This window comes from Cynara cardunculus (genome assembly GCF_001531365.2).
Source record: "Cynara cardunculus var. scolymus isolate 2C chromosome LG 5, CcrdV1, whole genome shotgun sequence".
NCBI lineage: Eukaryota > Viridiplantae > Streptophyta > Magnoliopsida > Asterales > Asteraceae > Cynara > Cynara cardunculus.
Window position 1 is genome coordinate 3,762,612 of NC_037532.1, and position 9,523 is coordinate 3,772,134.

The following is a 9,523-nucleotide window of genomic DNA, read 5'->3' on the forward strand; positions in this document are numbered from 1 at the left end:
TTTCTAGCTTGTGGTCCTACAAACCAAAAAAATTATATTGAAATTAACCAAAAATGTATCTCAAAATCAACAAAAAAAAAACAAAAAACAAAAAAGTCCTTCGAAATCGATAAAAAAAAACTTTAAAAATCTCTTGAAACAATAGGATTAAGAACACATTGATAACTTTGCGACACTTTAATCTATCTTAAAGGTGCATCTGCTAGACAAAAATCCTGGATCCACCACCGGAGCCAGCCATTCTTACAAATACAGAGACAATGATATCAACTAATCATTTTAATTGAAACATTTTATGATTTAATTAATAATAGAGGGGTGTTTTGGTAATATTGTAAGAAGATAAGTACTCCATTTAATATATTGATATTTTTTCTCCTCCATAATTGTAGCCTTTTTTCTATAGCAGATATGTTGTCTTTTTTTTTTTCTTTCTTTTTTTTTTTTTTTGGGAGATATGTGACCCAACTTTAATCTCCCCACCCCTCAACACCCATGAAAGAACCTTGGTTTATTCATATACACACATGGAAAAGGTTTATTTGAAAAGTGGTAAATATTGATCTTAGTTATTCATTTGACTAACATTTGCGATTTTGATAGTGAAGCACCGGATAATTTCTTACATGGGTACGCGGAAGATTGACGGATAATTTCGTAAATTTTACACATAGACGACAAACGGGTTCATATGTGAACTCATTTGATTCACATATAAACTATATTTCATATATGAACCCCTTTAATTAGTTCATATGTGAACTATTTAACTTAATTCATATGAGAATCACAATGGTTCATATGTGAATCAGTTAAAATAGTTCACATGTGAATCACTTAGGTTCACATATGAATCTGTTTGCCGTCTATTTGCAAAAGTTACAAAATCATCACCTCTATTTTTCATATAACGACAATTATTGACCAGTTAAATCAGATTTTGGCCATATGCAGAACTAGGATCACTTATTTATTTTTCAAACATTTATCACTTCTTAAAATAATATTTGACTATACATACATACGTACGTACGTATGTACATACGTGCATACGTGCGTACGTGCATACATGCATGCATGCATACATAAATGCATGCATGCATGCATGCATGCATGCATGCATACATACATACATGCATGCATACATACATACATACATACATACATACATACATACACGTTAAAATAGCCCAAATACTATATCATCTCCAAAATAAAGATTTGGAGTATTTGTGAAATTCTCCAAATTTTGAGAACTCTAAAAAAATGATTACTTAGAAAATAGATTTTTTCCATATAAATGACAATTTTCTAAATTAAATTATTATAAGATATAAATATTATTTTAAATATTGTATTAAATATTTTAATAATATAATTTATATTGTAATATCTAAAATGGAGAAACTGTTAGATTTGAACATATTCTTTTTTGGAAATATTGATTTTTGATTTTCAATTTTGGAAAATTTGTTGCAGATGTTTTTGAGAAATTCATTTTTTTTAAATATGAGATATTTTGATATAATTACAAAAAAATGAGTTATGTCGTCTTAAATCTTATTTTCGGACAAACGGAATATCAATTAGGTTACGGGTTAATTTCGACCATCAAAATGGCATTGTAAGCAACAATATAGCAAACGCTAACTGAGTAAGGGGGCCGTTTACCAAACACTTATCCTGTAAGTACTTACCGGTAAAATTTAACACTATTATTTACGTATCGGGTAAGATTTTAGTCCACCAAAACGACATCATATGCAACAATTTACCCGGTAATTAAGCGCTTACCATGTTAAGAGTCGTCACCTCATTTACCGGGTAAGATTCATGGTCCTTGTCTCGATCTTACCGGGGTAAGATTTTTGGTCCTTACCATATTCAACCGGTGAGGTAACATGACTTGGTAAGCACTTGCTTGAGTAAGTGTTTGCTAAACGGGCCCTAAGAGTCTCTATTTTCACTTATCAAGTAAGACTCTCAGTCAATTTTTCTTAGTTGGTAAAATACATGACCTGGTAAGTGCTTGCTAACAAAATTCATTACGTTCACTTACCTTTTCGGATAACATTTCTCAACCATCAAAATGAATTGTTGAAAAGTTTCTCATACCCAGTAAGCATTAACCTGGTAAGAGTTTTTTTCTCACTTACCCGATAAGAACCTGATCAGTTGTTATCATGTCTTATACCAGGTCACATTATCAGTTAGTATCATATTCATTCTATAAGTAGTAAGTAGTTTGATGAACGATTAATCAATAACCTATTATGGGCCTTCTATCAAACACTTATCCGTGTAAGTGTTTACCAAGTCGCATTACCTTGCTGGATGAATATGACAAAAACCAAAAATCTTACTCGTTAAGAACGAAGGCAATTACCAATAGTTATACGTGGTAAGTGATGAAAACTACTCTTACTATTGTTAGTGCTTACTGGATAAATTGTTGCATATGATGCCATATTGATGGACTAAAATCTTACCCGGTAAGTAAATGATAATGCTAAATTTTTACTGGTACTCACTTACCGAGTAAATATTTGGTAAACGACCCCTTAGTTCTCCGTACCATGAACGGTTAAGGAAGAATGAACAATATTTCCCATCATTGTAATTCCCTAGACATGTGAATTAACTATTAAATGTTTGTAAATGCATGAAAAGGACATTTGTACAAACAACCAATCGAAGTTAATTTTTTCACGTATTTTGCAAACTCTATCGATGTTTTTAACCTTTGAAAGGTTAATACTAGGGTGTTCATGGCCCGATTTGGATGGGTTAACCCTCCAATTCACAAATCGAACCGCAATGGAGATTTTAGGAATTTTTTCAAACTGTACGGATAAACATTGAACAAATCAAATAATGATTTGGAATTTTGCATTTTTATTTTTAATGAATTTCGTAATTTTGTCGGTCTAGGAAATGTGAATACAAGGGTGGTGCCTGATTGGTTTGAGTTTGACTTCAAAGGTCAAAAGTGTCTGGAGATCTCATGTTCAAATCCAAGAAGGAAAAGAATCCCCTTGTGGCCACGGAGGTTCAAATGTGGTGACTCTGGGCTACTTACAAAGCAGGTAGTCAGCCTGGGATTAGTCGGTTCGCATGTTGGGTTGGATATCCAGGTTAATAAAAAAAACACAATTGAGAACTGAAATCCAAAGACTTTAATGTATTTTGGACATTTTTTCATATGGTCATAAAAGTTAGCCATACATTATGAAAACTAATATAACTAAATGGTATCGTGTGCAACAATATATATGGTAAGTGCTTACTCGGGTAAGAGTCGTCACCCTCACTTACCGGGTAAGACTTTCTATCATTCTCATTGCTCTTACCAGGTAAGATTATTGGGTCTTGTCATGTTCGTGCAATGTGGAAAATTGTCCGGTAAACACCTATCTGGTAAGCATTTAGTAAACGGTCCATAAGTCTCTGAATTATTATTTTTTGAATGAAAAAATCATTAAACTTTTTTATTTTGAATGACTAAGTTTCTGAATTATTTTTTTGAATGAAAAAAATCGTTAAATCTTTTATTTTTGAATGAAAAAATCATTAAACTTTCTCATTTTGATTGATTAAGTCTCTAAACATTTAAAAAAAAAAATCATAACACTTTTAAATATTGGTTATCTACATTATTTCAATAAAACAAAAGTTACATTAACCGACTAATCAAAGTTCGATTGTTTATTATTTTTTTAAATCATGATCATAATCATTTAAAATGTGAAAATTTAATGGTTTTTTCATTCAAAATAGTTCAAGGACTAAATCAGGCAAAATAAGAAAGTTTATTGGTATTTTTAGAATTTTTTTTAAACATTTTTTTCGAAGTTTTTACTAATAACTAGAAGAGTACTTGCGCAATACAGCGAGACATATCTCGATTTTAATGTTCTATTTTATTGTTTGTTTCTGTCGATGTTATAATACAATTTTATATGTTTATAAGAAAGCAATAATGATTTCATTTTTGAATAAAATATAAATTTGAATATATCATAAAAATTTGAAAAAAAATATCAATGTTAATATCGAATCAACTATTTAAAAGTTCTCATTGTTTATGTAATTTATTTTCTTATTATAATTTAATTTAAGTTTAATAACAACAAATTTTTGATTTAATAATATGATATTTTTTTTAAATAATAATTAAATATTTTGTTAGAACTCAATGATTATCCAACTTATATTTTAGATTTTTTATATTTAAAATGAGATGTTTATCCTGTATTTGATTATGTTTATCTGCCAATTAGTTACATGAATTCAGATATGAAGCTTTAATAAGTTGTACTTACGCACAATCTACTTGCAATCTTGAGTTTTAAGCAATATGCATTGATAAATAGTACTTTACGCATAAAAATGGTTTTTAAGAGTTTTGTCAAATGCTTTATAATATCGTATAGATATGAAAAAACGATCATGTTTTTAATTTTGAATAAAATATAAATTTGATAAAAATATATCGATATTAGTATCAAAGTAAATATTTAAAATTCCTCATATTTTGTGTAATTTTTTAATTCAATTTTTTATTATAATTTAATTTAGGTTTAATAACGAAATAATTTATATTTGGTTTAATAATATAATTTTCTTATAAAGATAATAATTAATTATTTTGTTAAAACTTGATAATTATTCTAATTATATTTTAGATTTTTATATTTTAAAATGAGGTTTTATCCTCTATTTGATTATGTTTATCCGTAGTTAGTTACACGAATTCAACTATGAAGCTTTAATAAGTTGTACTTATGCATAATTTACTTGTAATCTTCAATTTTAAGTAATATGCATCAATTTACGATACTTTATGCATAAAAAATAATTAGTATAAATAATAATAAAAATAATAAAAAAATGCAATTATTGCAACATTCAATGACTCGACGTAACAGTAGTTGTGACCCAACTGTAACTCCCCAAATATCAAAAACAGTAATCAAAATGTATATTTGACGATAGAATTTAAAACCAACCTACTTTTTCTTGTATCCACCACCGCATTTATAACACCATTTATGTCCTCAATTTAACAAGTGAAAAATTGAAGAGACTGTTTATCAAATACTTATCGGTAAAAGTTTGTCGGTAAAATTTAATACTATTATTTATTTACCGGGTAAGATTTTAGTCCACCAAAATGACATCGTATGCAACAATTTACCCGGTTAGCGCTTACCATGTTAAGGGTCGTCGCCCTCACTTACCGGGTAAAACTCTTGGTCATTGTCTCGCTCTTACCGGGTAAGATTTTTGGTCCTTACTATATTCATCTGGTGAGGTAATGTTACTTGGTAAACGACCTGTAAGTTCTCGTTTGGTTTGATTGAATGGTTTTAAGGTATTTGGATTTCATGAAAGTAATTAAAATTGAGGAGATATGGATTTGAAAGTATTTAGAATCTTCAGGTCCAGTTTGATTTGTAGGAATAGAATGAATTTGGGGGGAGGGGGTGGGGGTTGGATTTTAAATTCATTATAATCTCGTGTTTGGTTTGTTGGATTGTTCAGATTTGAAATCCTATAATTTAATTGAAATCCTTAAAGGGTGCTCGGGATTTCATGAAATTTCATAGGATTTTATGAAATAAGGTTTTAGAAAATGTTAAAAACATTTGTTTTGTAATAATCAATTATAAAAATATAGTTTAATTTTTTTATAAATAATGAAATTCAATTTCATCACAATCCAAATATCTCCAAATTCATTTTATTCCTGCAAACCAAACGGACCCTAAATGTATTTCTACAGTGATAAAAACATCTTACAATTTTTTTTATAAATTTTCAAGGTTCTACTATTATTTATAAAAATCAATATATAAAATTTTATACAAATATATATGTATTTATACCAAGAAATTATTATTATTTTAATTATGTATTTATTTTATAATATATGATTTTTTGATTATAAAAATGGGCAAAATGCACAAAATAGCAATCTACTTTCATAAATTTCTTTATTATAGCATTGTACTTTTAGTTTTTCTTATTACAGCAATGTACTTTCAAACTATTTTTTATTAAGACATTGTACTTTGAAAAATTTACCCATTATAGCATTGAGTAACCTTTTGATTTAAATTTACCCATTATACTAAGTTTCAATGCCACCTCATTGTCCATGTAGGCTGTCCACATGTACTATAGTAATAGTACATGTGACTTTCTTACTACGTCATTGTAYTTTCAAAATAATTTATTATATCATCTACTAGTTYTTATTAAACACTGTATTTTTAATTTTAATATTTAAATATTTTACATGTTATTTAATAAATGTATTAAAAAAATTTCTAAATTATTCATTAATATACCAATATAAATAAAACTAGTAGAACACAACTTATCTCGCTAACATTTTTTAAAAAATATATGTTTTTTAAAAGGAAAAATAAAAATTGTTCCCTTTTTACCAAAAAAAATATTATCTTTTAAATAATATATATTATATTTGTTCAAAAACTGACGAATAAATATATTATATTAATTAAGCTTTTTTAAATTACTTATTAATATAATAATATTAAAAAATTATAGATAACAATTTATTTCGTTAATATTTTAAAGAGAACTTTAAATATTATGTATTTATTTGAATAACATAAAATAGAAAAATTTACCTTTTTTACAAACAAAATATATCTCGAAAATAATGTTTCATTTTTACTTAATAAATATTTTACTCTAAGAATATTTAATTTGAATGCAACTTAATAAGAAAAAGTAAAAAAAAGTAAATATTTTTTTAGATATATTTTTTTAGATAATAGCAATGAAAAATGAAAATCACTAATAATAATTTGAAATAGGTTTTTATTTTAATTTTAGTTAAGTCATCAAAATGATGTGGCATCCACATCAACTTATTAAAGCCACACAAGCAAAAATTCAAAGGGTTAACCGGTTTAAAAGGTAACAGGTTACCCATTGCTATTATGGTTAGATTTTTCAAAGTACAATGCCTTAATAAAAAATAATTTGAAAGTACATTGATGTAATAAAGAAAAACAAAAGTATAATGCTATAATAAAAAAATTTATGAAAGTAGGTTGTTATTTCATGCATTTAACCCTTATAAAAATATACCAAAATTATTCCCAAAAAAGAATCCGTAAAATTATACAAAAATTGGGTGATCAAGAAATACGTAAAAATGGTATAAAAATACGTGTAGTAAAATTTAAGAAAAAATTATAAAAAAATGGGTTTTCAGAGAATCCATAAAATTTGTATGAAAAATGTAAGATTTTTTTTATTATTTTAATTATATCAAAAATAATATAATTACTTTAATCATATTTAAATATGTTAAGTTAATTGTATTGATAAATAGAAGTTAAAGAAACTCTTAATAAATTATATAAAATTAATACTGATTAAATACAAAAAACCTTTGGAAAGACAGATTTGTCCAATGGGATTGGATTCATTCAGTATGTTAATTTAATCAAATTCTATAACAATGATACAAATGAATTAATCACTCTTAACATGTGTCAAAACCAACATAAGGGAAGTTAAAATTCAAAGTCTCACATAAAACAAATTCCGATTTAAGCAATTTGAAAATAAATTAATTGGATGATAGTTGAATAATGGTTCGAAGGACAACTGGATGGTCATCGGATGAATAATGGGATGTTGATCGTTTCGATTCTAGATGTCATTCAGAACCGACCGATCCAAATTGGATGTTGAAATTTTCAATCCGATTCAATTACAATTGGATATTCAATTATGGTCGGTCGGTTCTAATTAGATCGGTTGATTTTCTGCACATCCTAGTAAATACCCCACCAAAATGTTTCACAATCAACTATCTATTATTTTTATACCGGGTCGATAAGGGTTAAAAATGCTCACGAGATCACGTGTATCACATCATATTTGCAACACAATATACAGAAAACTGAAAGTGTTGTTCTTGGTCTATGGGACCGCTAACACCGTAACCGACCCCAGATGATTCTTTAGAGCTATACAAAGAGCGTCATCAAAGACTAATTGATCAAGCTTCTTTTAGAATGATATAATAGGGGAGAGCAAAGAAGATAGGAAAAAACATAGATGAAAATTGAATGCTTCTTTTCTTTGATGCAACAACAACATTGTTGTAGTACAAAAAAAACCCTGAATCTATATAAAAGAGCTGGAAAATGGGGATTTACGTTCTTCAAGCAGTTTCTACAGGGGGTTTGGGACCGTGAACAAGAGACGGATAGGGGGTTTCAGAGGAGATAATAGGGGAGAACAAAGGAGATAGGACAAAACATAGATGAAGTTGAATGTTCGACGTTTTTGGTGGTTTTGAGGCGGTGATCAAAGAGAATCAAGGAGAGGAGTGAGTTCACGAGAGGAAGAGGGAGTGGTTGTGAGTGGCCGAAGATACGGTAAGAGAGAGGGCGTCAGAGTAAGGAAGAGGTGTCGAATGGACATTCTCGGGAAGGACGTTGTAGGTGGGCATCCAGTCGTGTATCTACATTACCTGTATGTTTGTGTGTGTGTGTGTGTGTATATATATATATATTACATAATATATATAAATTCTAAAATTTTCTATTTATCTAAAAGTAGATGTGAAATGACTAAAAAGCCCATCGACTTAACGGAGCTAAGTTAACAATGTTAGATGCAGGGGCCTAATCCATAACAAAATCGAAACCATAGACACCATACTTGTAATCATTTTATTTGAGGGACCCAATCCAAAATTTCATATAACTATAGGGACTAAATTTGTAATTTACTCTTTATTATACTATCCTTTTTTATCACTAAAATGATTAAAATAAAACTACATCATCATTTAGGGTGTGTTTGGTACGCAGACAGGACAGAACAGGACAGGACAGGACAGGACAGAACAGAACAGGACAGGACAGGTGTTCCGCGTTTGGTAAGACATAACAGGACAGGACAGAACAAGACAAAACTGGTTAAAATGACCAATTTACCCCCAGTGACATTTCAAATACATAACTACATATCACAACACAATGAACAATGAACAATCCTAAGAACCCTAAATCAAACATTTGAGTGAATTACGTCTAATKAACCAAAATTACTAGTTAAAATTCACATTTAAGCCTCGAAAATAGAAAAAAATTGAAACAAAATACATGAATTTCCCAATTCAAGCAGTAACAAATTTCCTAAATCGAAACAAAAACCCTAAACAAGATAATATTCAAATTCAAGCAGAGGCCTGCTGTGGAGAAGACAAGCGAGAGAGATAGAGATAGTTTTACCTTAAAAAAAGATGGAGGACACGRTGGAGATGGAGGCAGAGGCCGGCTGTGAAGAAGACGATRGAGATGGAGGTCTGCTGTGGAGGAGACGATGGGGATGGAGGTCTGCTGTGAAAAAGCTGTGAAGAAGACGATGGAGATGGAGGTTCGTTGTGAAGAAAACGATGGAGATGGAGGTCTCCTGTGAAGAAGACGATGGAGATGGAGGTGGCGGTGGCTTGAAGAAGACGATG